Raw genomic sequence first — 12,409 nt, 5'->3', positions numbered from 1 at the left:
GTATGCAGTGGTGAGTACTGTCAATGTAGTAACACATGGGCGGCTAAGCGGAGGCGCCTTTACCCCCAACAACCTTCCACTTAAAGGCGAATCTGCCCCGATGAGAGAGATGTACAATAGGATGAGGAAAAAGACGTCATCTCATCCAATGTCCATCAATCTCCTGAGGAAGGCAAAGCGCTCAGTAGTGAGGCTCTTCGTGAGCAAGTCTGTAGGATTCTGCTCAGTTGAAGGTCAACAGACCTGTCCTCAACAACCTCATGAATGAAGTGATACCTCATCTCAATATGTTTTATGTTGGCATGGAAGACCGGATTCTTGGCCAAATGAATTGTACTCATAGAATTCGAATGCAGTGTAGGCATAGCATCTGTCATACCAAGGTCAATAATCAAACGACCTAACCAGATAGCCTCTTTGCTAGCCTCTGTGGCTACAATATACTCGGCCTTTGTAGTAGAAAGGGCCGTACACTTTTTCACCCTGGACATTCAAGAGATAGCCCCTCCAGCATAAGCAAACACATAACCAAAAGTGGATTTCCTACTATTTGCATGTCGTGCATAATCAGAGTCAGCGTACCCAATGACTCCTGTATCCTGGCTGCCATAACAAAGACACATATTTGTTGTTCCCTTTAGGTACGTCATGATTCCCTTCACGTCATCCCAATGATTCTTTCCAGGTGTAGCCATATAACGTGCCACAACCCTAATTGCAAAAGCAGTATCTCGACGGGTGGCTATTATGGCATACATAAGACTGCCCATGACTGATGCATAGGGAATCTTAGCCATCTCGGCCCTTTGCTCATCTATCTGTGGACAATCGGCCTGTGAAACCTTCACATGACAAGGTAATGGATTTCTAATAGGCTTAACATCTTGCATGAGGAAGTGCTCAAGTACTTTATGAATGTACTCCCTCTATGATAGATAGAGTAGTCCCTGAGATCTATCACGCGTAATGCACATACCAAGTATATGAGAGGCCTGTCCTAGATCTTTCATCTCAAAGCTCTTCTTGAGCTGAGCCTTAAGAGCATCTAGCTCCTCATGAGCTATCCCTGCTAAAAGCATGTCATCCACATAGAGTACCAAAATCAATAAAGAACCATCACTGGCTTTCTTTGTGTACATGCACGGATCCAGAGCACTATGAGTGTAGCCTCGTGACTGCATTAATGCATCAAACTTAGGGTACCATTCCCTAGGTGCTTGCTTCAAGTCATAGAGACTCTTCTTTAGCTTGTACACTAGGTGTTCCCTGCCAGGGTCTGCAAAGCCCTTAGGCTGCTCCATGTAAATCTCATCATGCAAATCTCCATGTAAAAAGGTCGTCTTGACATCCATGTGGTACAAGTCCAGGTCAAGCTATGCAACCAAGGCCAAGACTAAGTGTAAGGTGGTGATCTTGACGATAGGAGAAAAGACATCATCAAAGTCGATACCATGCTTATACTTAAAACCCCTAGCAGCCAATTGAGTCTTGTATACCGGCTTGGGGTGCATTGCCAAAGGGATACATGGGGAATAGAACCCACAAAAAAAACATGATCTAATGTAGCTCCAAATATAAGTAAGGGATAGAGGCTATCAAACTTGGCACCTCTTGCATGTACAAGCTTGCCACGAGTAATCTTCCATGAAGAGTCTCCAAAAGACAAAAAATACCCTGCATCATCAAGTAGATTCAAAAGGCACAAGATACTGCAAAGCACTGAGCATTTTCATTCCTTTAGGAGACATATGCCACAAACGAGCATGCCAAAGGGATACATAGGAAATAGAACCCACAGAAAAAACATGATCTAATGTAGCTCCAAATATAAGTAAGGGATAGAGGCTTCCAGACTTGGCACCTCTTGCAAGTACAAGCTCACCACGAGTAATCTTCCATGCAGAGTCTCCAAAAGACACAAAATACCTTGCATCATCAAACTGTCGAGCTAACATAAGGCTGCAAGTCAATGCAGGTACATGGAATACATCATGCAAAACAAAAGAAATACCAGAAGGAAACTGCAACCTAATATCTCCAATGCCCACATTGTCAAGAGACCTATCATCACCAAGAGGCATAGAACCAAACATAGTACGATAGGTACAAAACCAATCTCTATAGGGCGTCACATGAAAGGACGCACCCGAATCTAAGAGCCAGCACTGCACATACATAGAATGTATCTCAGAAGTCTGTAAGGCATTGCATGAAGAAGCTGCAAGTATGTAATCATCATCTGAATCAGTGGTCTGCATGACATAACATCTCATTTCAAGATGCAGCCCACTGATTCAAGATGATGATTACATACATAACCATCCAAGATTCATACAAAACTGACAAACCTGCGATAGAGGTAGGTTCCTGCTCCAATAGGCATATCAAATCAGCATGTTATAGACAAATTGCAAACATAAATCTCTCAAGAGAGCAAATGCATGTAACTGTCCCACAAGCTCAAGCTCATTTGTAAATAAGACTCTGTGTTCATCCAAATATACCAAGAGGCTTCCACTATTGGAAGTGAAGTCAGATGCAAAGAGATCAAGCAACGCTCTAATACATCAAATACATAGCATCACACATGCCGAGTCCTAGTAGAATACATCCAGAGCATAAATCCCAAGCTATCTCAAACCCGTAAAACATAAGCCTAAAAGCATTCAAAGAGCATGTAACTGACAACCAAATGTAATGCCTAGTAGATCCAAAATGCTCAAATACATCTGAAGACGAAGCTCCAAGTTACTATCAAGCATGGGCAAACCAAGTGGCATCCATATCTGACCAAAGCATAAATGCAAGAAGCCTAAATGTCAAGTAGTGACAATAGGCATAGACCGGTCCAAAGCATGCGAATTGAAGTCAAATGCCATTGAAGAACGACCAAGTCTGAGCTTAATCCAAGCTCAAAAGCATTTCAGAAGCAAGTAGAAGCATTTGGCAATCTCCAAACGTATTGCTATGATCATTCAAACCTCCAATGAGCACTTCATATCCATGAACCAATGCATACACCAAGTAAATGAGCTTTAGCCCACTGTATTACAGCAAGCAATTTATTGCTAAATGAAGCTCAAACGGTGCTCAAATCTGTTCCAAATCAATCCCAAAGCATAGACATAGCATCCCATAACATCCGGGCATCACTAGGCATCAATAGGCATCAAACGAGAAATGCCAAGAAGCATCAAACAGTAAATGTTAAGTGCTACCATGCTTTGATAGTCCTGGGACTATGTATACAACAAAGGGTTGAAGGAGGAAGCACTCGAATCGATCACTGAGAGTCAAGCACTAATGCCGAAGAGTCAACAAATGCTCAAGAAGTTTGCCAAGAGTGTTGGGAAGCCGAGGAGAAGCATGGAAATGCTAGGAGCAGGTCAACCCAACCCCCTAAAAATGCACCGAAAATTGTGCTGGCTATTCTTGGGGGTTGGGGGATCTTGAACTGGCCTCAGGGGGACTTGGCAATGTCTAGGGGGCTTTAATGCAACCTGGAAAGAATTCCATGAAGGTTTGGAACCTCGGGGAGGATGCAGGAGATCAGAACATGCCTACAAATAAAGGTGCCATGGCTGCCATTGAAGCTCAGATTGAAGCTCTTCAAGTTCGAGTTGAAGAGAATGTTGGGCAAGCTCCAATACCTTTGCTATGATACCAATTGAAAGGGAAGTAGAACCCACGAGGAAGAAGCTTGGCGGTGAGACCTATGGCGGATGGAGAGCAAGAGCCAAGAGAGTGAGAGACTCAAAAATGGGAACTCCAACAACCACAATGTGTGGTCAGGCCTTCATTTATTCAAACTGTCACTAAAAGAATAAAGAATAAGTGACTGTGATGGGCGCCTTCCACCTGCAGTGTGCAGTGGCAGATACTGTCATTGTAGTAATACATGGGCGGCTAGGCAGAGGCACCTTTATCCCCAACAAAAGACATCTATGATAGCCAAATAGAAAAGTTACCTATCAGTATATGTTTAATTTACAAGTGCTCTCAAAATGAAATGAAATTTGAATGGAATAATTAAAAAAACATTGTACTTGTAATTATTTTCACAAAGAAACCCAAATATGTTGAACAAGAAGTTGACTTATAACAAAGCCATTGTTCCTTCACTGACAAATTCCTAGAGTACAAAAACAAAAGAAATATCCAGTCAAAGCATACACATAACTTGCATAGGCTTTGTCCAAATGAGTTGAAACTTAACCATGGAGCAACAGAAAAAAGTGGCAATATACCCGTGGCTCTCTTTGCAAAGAAGCCCAAAGATATTGAAGAAGTTGAGTTTTAAAAAAATCATTTTTCTCCACTCTCAAAGACTCTTGGGATCAAAAAACAAGGTTTTGCGGTGGATTCCGTAAAATTTTATTACCGGGGCTCATACACACGGTGAATTCTTTGTGTGAAAAGTCGATAGGGATGCCTATCCTTTTAGGGCATTTTGTTAATTTAATGTGCAAGTGGGTGATTCCATAGCGGGTGATTCCGCAAAATACATATTTAAATTAATAGACGTTTATAAGTTTAGAGTGCACACTCATAATAAATTAAGGTTAGGATTGAGTTCTAACCAATTTATTTATTTTGTTAGTTGAAGACTGCTAGGTATTCACTTTTGTCGGTTTAATTTTATTATTTTTCTAACAATTGTGAATGCTTCAGTTGATGTGTAGAGCAACAGCGGTGGCATTGGGAAGCATTGGAGAATAGCGTATATTCAAATTATTATCAAATTTTGATGGGCGCGCATCTTAGGCATGGCACCAATATTTTGACACACTTATTTTTTAAAGCGCTTGACATTTATTTATTATTTTTGTATGCGCATGGGCGCATGATTTAAATATTTGTATTGGACATTTTATTTGGGTACCGTTCGACTCCTTGGGCGCGCACCAATAGTTTTAATTCTTTAGTGGCACAAAAGCAAACACAAAAGCTAAAGCGTGCTAATTGTAAATTGGGCTATTTTTTAGCTTGGAGATCAATAATATATCAAATATATGCTTTGTGGAGCGCTCACTACGCACGCATACGGCATCCGATCCTGTGCACATGGTTCTGATCCAGGAATTAAATCTATATTGTGATCTTCATGACGTACAGGTGGTAATCCAGGTGGTAAATCAACAATAAAACAATCTTGGAATTGGGAAAGAAATTGTGTGTGCTTAGGATGCATCTGATTTTCTTTAGCTTTGATTTCATTCACCCATATTAAATAGGATTTGCTACTTTTCCTGTGACGTGTCCACTTGTATCTTCAGGACACGTCTTAGCAGTCCATTGGAAAGGATGTCTAGAAGCTCGGCTCGGCACTCCCATGGAATGTTACGGGGTTTGCGATCTAGGGCTTTCCACGTCTGCCATGTAGCGGAAGTATTCCGGCTGTTCCCACTTAGGATCGACCTGAATTAAGGTTTTCCTTATTGGCCATTTCCTAACAGCAACTAGCGTCGAACCCAAGCGAACTACTTTATGTAGAAATGCCAGGTCCGAAACGGATTCACATTGCACTTGGTTCAAGGAGAATGGGAAATGAGAGGGATGCAAAGCTCAACCTCTCTGTCATAAGGCATACTCCCATTCTGTTCCCCTAAAACAACATAAATCGGGTTCAATCATAACTCTAGGTCAACGCTTTTGTTATTCATGTTCTTTGACAATCTTCCTGCTGTCCATCGTGATTTGAGAAAAGTTCCCGGCCAACCGGGACCACCCATCCGTAGGACGGCGGACCTATGGCCCATCCTCTGCACTTTCCTCGGGTTGTTTTGGTTATTTAATTACCTAACACATTAGTTGGACATGTAACAATCATCTTCTTTATTGAACCCGTTAGGCACTGGTTCTTTCACGTAATATTATTACTTGACATAGAAAAACAATATCAGACAATTTTCTTATTAACATGTTATCATATTTATCTTTGAAATACAAAGAGTCGAGCCCGTAGGCTTATCCACAATCCGCCCGAAGGCTATCCAGCAATCCATAGGGATCACTAATCCACGTTTCTGCCTATAGACTAGTATGCGGGCCTCGAGATCCAATCCCGAGTCACGTTAGCCTCTTGTGTAGGTCCCGGAAGGCGAGGGATTTACGGCCAGAGCCCCCTCTAGCACCCAAGCGTCCTCATGCTCCAAGTAGCGCTCAACAGAGAGACCTCTCACAGCGGGTTCGGTCCACTTTCTCGGCGTGGTTAACAACCCCCTTGGTTAGGATCAGGCAGGTAGTCGGGGGTAACTGAAGCTACCTCTCCCTTTAGGCCTTCAATCTGAAGTATAGATATCTATTTATCTTTTAATTCATTGATCAAACAAAGCCAAAGAGTGCTCTAAAATCTATAGCAAGCACAAACTTTGCATCAATTGTTTTTGTTGGCAAAGTGCTAAGGAATGAATCCTTCCTTTCAAATGCATCCAGCACTCGATTCGGGATGACTTTCCACTTCGCAAGATCCCTATATCCTGGGTTAGGGCATACCCTACTAACTCGACTTGGTAAATACCTTAAGTCCATATGTTATATCAATATTTATTGGTTTGTCCTTTGCTCTAAGCAATTATCTTTACTTAAGACAGATACTAAATTAGGATGATTACTCATCCTCTTGCAAGATAACTTGCGTAAGGACCTGCCAACCTCATTGCAAGAACTTGGCCATTCCCTTGTGATCCAATCACAAGATCATATGACTCTGCACTTGTTGCGCAAGTGTCGCATCGAACTATGAGATTTATTCTACTTATTGAACGGAGTCACGAAACAATATGTTCCTGATTACATTAGGCTGAGGTCGTCAGTCCTAGAGTTCCAAATTCCATCTCGTAAGATTCTTGGGGACAAACCCTAGTTCACTTTCCAATTATATTTCACCGTCCCTACATTCAATGAATGTGGGCAAGTATTTAAGGTATAGGAGTTTCAGTTTTAGCAATACGTGCGATTAGGTCACGTATTTATTTCCTAGTGAATTTCTTGGAATTTAACTCATTCTAAATGAGTACTCCGCAGTCTAGGTGTTTTAGGTTTATGCCAATTTGTTTAACTCTATAAGATAATTACGTGATCATTTTCACATGACTCGTTGTCTATGCGTAAATTGATTTTCAACCCTAACTTATCGATTTGAGGTCTGGCATAGGTTAGGTTAATTCCAACTAATCTTCCTGTAACTTTGTGAACAAAAATTCATGCTAAACAAGCAACCTTTTACTTGATAATTTATGCAGTTGGCAAACGATAATTTCCTAGAGTTATGCATCGTAAGAATAATTTCATGCCTTGCACTTTCCATGATGATTCATTGCAAAGAGGATATGGGTTAATAGTGCAATATGCAGTTTTATACTTCTGGACTTAAACGAAGTATACTATTTTAATGGACATTAATCTAGTTTTTAATTCATTTCAATGCATAAAGCTATTTGCTAGAAATGCATTTATTCTTCCTTTATTTTGCTTGTTTTATTGAAAGTATTAATGATGAAGTTCCTCCGTCGTGAGCATTTAGGACAAAAATATATCATATTTCTAACAATTAATCTTGCATGATTGGATTACAACAATACCAAATAAAAATTAGGAAGGAAAACTTGGGCTTGGGGTGAGATGTCCACGTGGATGCTAGGAGACGACCCTCCTGCGGCTACGCCTTGGGCTTTCTTAGGAGGCATTGCGAGTATAGCCTTTCCGTCGTGGATGCTGCTTTGGGAATTTCCTTCTTAAGTTACATCGTCATTTACAAGTTCTTTTGCTTCCCTTCGTGGAGACTCTTTGAAGGGATGTGTGTGTGGAGGAGGGAAGAACCACAGAAAGGGGTCAAAAATTCGGGAAGGGGGTATTGTGAAAATCCTCCGTGAGTAGGACTCGTTCTTACACGGGAAAAGGGGCTAAGGGTGGGGGGGCTTAGGAGGAAATTATAGAAAAAAAAAACTATAAGATAAAAGATTTTTGAGGGGGTGGAAAAAGGGCCTAATGGGGGCTCAAGGGGGGAAATTCGAGGAGGGGAAAGAAAAAGGGTTAAGGGGGCCCTTATGAGGAATTCTAGGGGGTGGACTTAAGGCTATAAGAAAAAGGGCCTAAGGGGGGGAATTTAAAACACAGGAGGGGAATTAAGACCTTTAAGGTCAACTTTTAATGGGGGGAGAAAGGGGGCTTGTGAAGCTTAAGGGGGAATTTTAGGGGGGTACTTCCAAAGCCCACGGGAAGGGGGCTTAAGAGAGCTTTAAACACGAGGGGGAGGGGGTGGTTCCAAAGCCCACAAGAAGGGCTAAGGGGGAAAAGGGGGCTTATGAGGCCCCTTGGAAGCTTTCCCCCAGGAAGCTTCTGAAGCTTCAACGCCACGTGGGAGGGGGAAAGCAAACAACGCCGGTCGATGGTGTTACGATGGCCAGGGGTGGGTCTGTGATGGCAGAGGGCATCAAGGGCTTGGTATTCGATGGCAGTCAGCGCCTCAGCTCTCCCTTCCTTATAGCGTATATGGCGAATTCCCTCCTCGCAAATCAACAGGCGGCAGCACCTCCCCTATCTCACAATGCCCAGTAGTGATTTATATAAGGGGAGGGAGGAACCCCTCCCTCCCCTACGCGGCAGCATGCATGGCCTCAGCTCATTCATGAGCCCTAGTGTGCTACTTATTCAGCATGACTTTTCTCCCTCTCCTCCAGCGCGACGTTGGCTGGGAAAGAAGGAGGTGATAATTAATTTAAGAAAAAAAAAGAAAAATTTTCCCTTATCCGTTTGGTCATATTACATTCTCTCCCTCTTGGAGGAATCAAGATGTCCTCATCTCGAGATAAACTAGGGATATTGATGGTTGAGAGTGCTTTCATCTATGCAAGTGGCATCCTCTTCGGGATAATCTTTCCACTAGACAAGGCATTCTTTCAAGGTTCTGGATCTCAGTTGTCTCTCCCTAACATCTAAGATCCTGTCAAGCCTTAGTTCAAGGACTCCTTATCTAGGCAGTACAATTTGTTGGTCATCAAGTACATGGTTAGGATTAGGTACATACTTCTTCAATATACATTGTGAACCTTTAGGTTCTCAGGGAGTTGTAGTTTATAAGCACTAGATCCTAGGCATTTGAGGATCTTGTATGGTCCACAATACCTTGGACTTAGCTTCTTGCAATCTCCTAAGGATAGGGAACTCTTCTTAGGATGACGCGAATGAAGACCATGTCTCCATATTCGAAGACTCTATCTTGACGCTTTAAATCTGCGTATGCCTTCTGTCTATCCTTGGCAGCTTGGATGTCCTATCTTATTGATTTTATTTGGTCATCCATCTCTTCCAACATCTGCTTTGAAGCTTCAACCCTTAAGGTTGGATCTGAGAAGTTTAGGGGACTTCGACATTCATGACCATACAATGCTTGGAAAGGGGTCATCTGAATGCTTTGTTGGTAAGAAGCATTGTAGGCAAATTCAACCAAAGGCAAGTATTGAATCCACCTCTTCGGCTCACAACAACAATATGCCCTAAGCATTGTTGAGATATCAAGCTCCACTCGTGATATGCCAGGGTGACCGTTGTGCATTTATGCCATCGACTTGTTAGTTGCAGATGCGGTTGGTACACCACCCATGAATAATAGCTAGATGATAGCTATCCTTATCTACTCTAGTTCATGGCTCAGTTAGTATGCCACCTTAGTTAGTTGAGTTTGGTTTGAGACCCATATATAGGGTTCTTCTATTTCTATGTACTTAAGTTCTTTTGGCTTACACAACTAAGAAGAGGAAAACTATTTTCAACCTCCACCTCTATGTGTATTCCCCAAATTGTGCAAGCAAGAAAGCTACAAGTGAGACTCCTTCCTTCTCTCCCACAATCTTGACATGGTATCAGGGCCTAGTTCGTGGTCTCTACAATTTTGAGTTTGGGAGCAAGTCTCTACGAGTACCAGAGCCAAAAAGTGCAAGAGTGCATTGTCTCAAATTGAGAGATCCTTCGCATTGTAGCAAGAGGGCAGTATATGCTACGGGAGTGGGCTTTAGCCCTTGGTTGCCCTATTTTTTTGATTCGAGGCCATTTTGGTGCCTATTTTGGAGGCGAAAGTTTTCCGCACGCACTTAGGAAAAGGCTCTGTTTTTTGCTGTGCGACCACTATTCTACATGTCGGTAAAAAGTTACTGTAGAAATTGCATCGTATGCCTGTGTGTAGAGACATTGGGAGTTATAGAATCATCTTTGTTGCCTATTGATGCAAAATCGTCACCAGGAAGTGACTGTGTAGTCAAATACCACTTTCATCAGTTTTGCAGATTTGCCCTTGTGAGGCTGAAGCTGTGCTTTTTGCAGTGACAGAATTTTTTGCAGTGTTCTATAATGGCATCTGATTCTCTTTCATAGATTTTCACTGAAAAGCTTGACAAGAACAACTTCCAAGCATGGAAGTTTAGAATGACGAATTTCCTTATGGGAAAAGGATATTGGGAATTCGTTGCAAGAAATGAAGAAGAACCAGTTCTTCCTGATGTTCCCAATCAACAACAAATGCAAGCATTTAAAGGATGGCATGAGAGAGCCAGGAAAGTTATGTACTAGCTGTCTATCAGCATTTCAGACTCTATGATTGTGCATATTCAGGATGCAAGTACGCCAAAGGAGGCATGGGATACTTTGTCAAAAATGTATAGCACAAATACACAAGCCAGGAAAATGCAGCTCAAGCAAGAGTTGCACAATGTGCAAAGAGAAAGTATGAGCATCAATGACTACCACATGAAGGTGAAGAAGATTGCACATGCACTTGCTTCCATTGGGTCGCCAGTGGAAGATGATGATTTAGTTTTTGTGACCTTGAATGGTCTAGGAAAGGATTATGCACAGTTCCAAACATCGATTTCCGTCCGTGAAAGATTTCTTGATTTTGAGGAGTTGATTGCTCTTCTAATTTTTAAGGAGCAGAGAAATGGTGGTGCATCTTCTTCAGGAGGAACTTCAAAAGAATTTGTCTTCTACTCAAATGCTGGAAGAGGTAGAGGCAGAGGTAGAGGAGGCCGATCTTGAGGCCGTGGTAGAAATCAAAATATGTAGCAAACTCAAGAAAACCAGTCCTATGGAGGAGGACATGGTAACTCTAGAGGCAAGGGGAGCCAAAGAGTTCGTGGTGGATGGCAAAGAGGCCAAAATGCAAACAACAATGTTGAATGCTACTACTGTGGTAAAATGGGTCATATGGCTAAAGACTGCTATAAAAAGCAAAATGACATCATGAATGGAAATTTGCAACAAGGGAATTATGCATCTTCTAGTAGACAGGGTGATGAGAGAAATGAGCATTTCTTTATGGTGCAGCACATGACCAATTCTGTGACAAGTGCCGAAGAAAGCAACGATGTGTGGTATGTTGACTCAGGTGCATCAAACCATATGGCAGGTCATGCAGAATGGATGCAGGATGCAAGAAAAATGGAAAAACCAAGATTTGTGGAGACTGGTGATGATACTACACATCCTATTGTGCAGATTGAAAAAATTCATTTGTCTATGCAAGATGGGAAAAAGAAATACTTGTCGGATGTATTTCATGTCCCGAATATCACCAAGAACCCGGTTTCTGTTGGTCAAATGGTTGAGCAGGGCTTGCAGGTCAGATTTAATTCTCATGGATGCTTTGTTGAGGATATGAAAAATAAAGGTCGCTTGATAGCAAAAGAAAAGAAGAAGGGCAGAATGTTTACATTGGATGCAGACATGCTTGAATTGAGTGCAGCAATGTTTGCACATGGGACCGGTGTAGTTGCAGATATTGATGTATGACATAAATGCATTGGTCATGTTAATGTACAACGACTTAAATCAATGCAAGCCCAAAATATTGTTGTAGGATTGCTTAAATTCAAGGTTGCAGAAATGCATAAGGTATGTGAAGCCTATCAATTTGGAAAACAGGCAAGGAAACCATTTCCTAGACATGTTCAAGAGAGTAAGAAGCCATTGGAATTAATCCACTCTGATGTGTGGAGTACTAAAGCTGCATCTATTGGAGGCTGTTATTATTTTGTCACTTTTATTGATGACTATAGTAGAAAAGTTTGGGTATATTTTATGAAAAAGAAAAGTGAAGTTTTTGGGCATTTCAAAACTCTTAAAGCTATGGTTGAAAAAGAAACAGGCCTGCAAATAAAATGCCTAAGGTCAGATGGAGGGGGAGAGTACCTCTCAAATGAGTTTGCAAGGTTCTTGGAGGAGCATGGCAAAAAGCAGCAATATTCATGTAGTCATACTCCACAGCAAAATGGAATTGCAGAAAGAAAAAACAGGCATATTGGAGAGGTATCTTATGCCATGCTCAATGAAAAAGACCTACCAGATTTTTACTGGGCTGAGGCAGTTGTTACAGCAGTCTACATAATGAACAGGAACCGCACTGTAGCAATACATG

The sequence above is a fragment of the Lygodium microphyllum genome, chromosome 27 (assembly GCF_053477565.2).
Source record: "Lygodium microphyllum isolate KBCC chromosome 27, Lygodium_microphyllum_v1.1.10, whole genome shotgun sequence".
In the NCBI taxonomy this organism is placed as follows: Eukaryota; Viridiplantae; Streptophyta; class Polypodiopsida; order Schizaeales; family Lygodiaceae; genus Lygodium; species Lygodium microphyllum.
The sequence above is the reverse complement of the archived record's forward strand: the minus strand, read 5'-3'. Positions refer to the sequence as shown.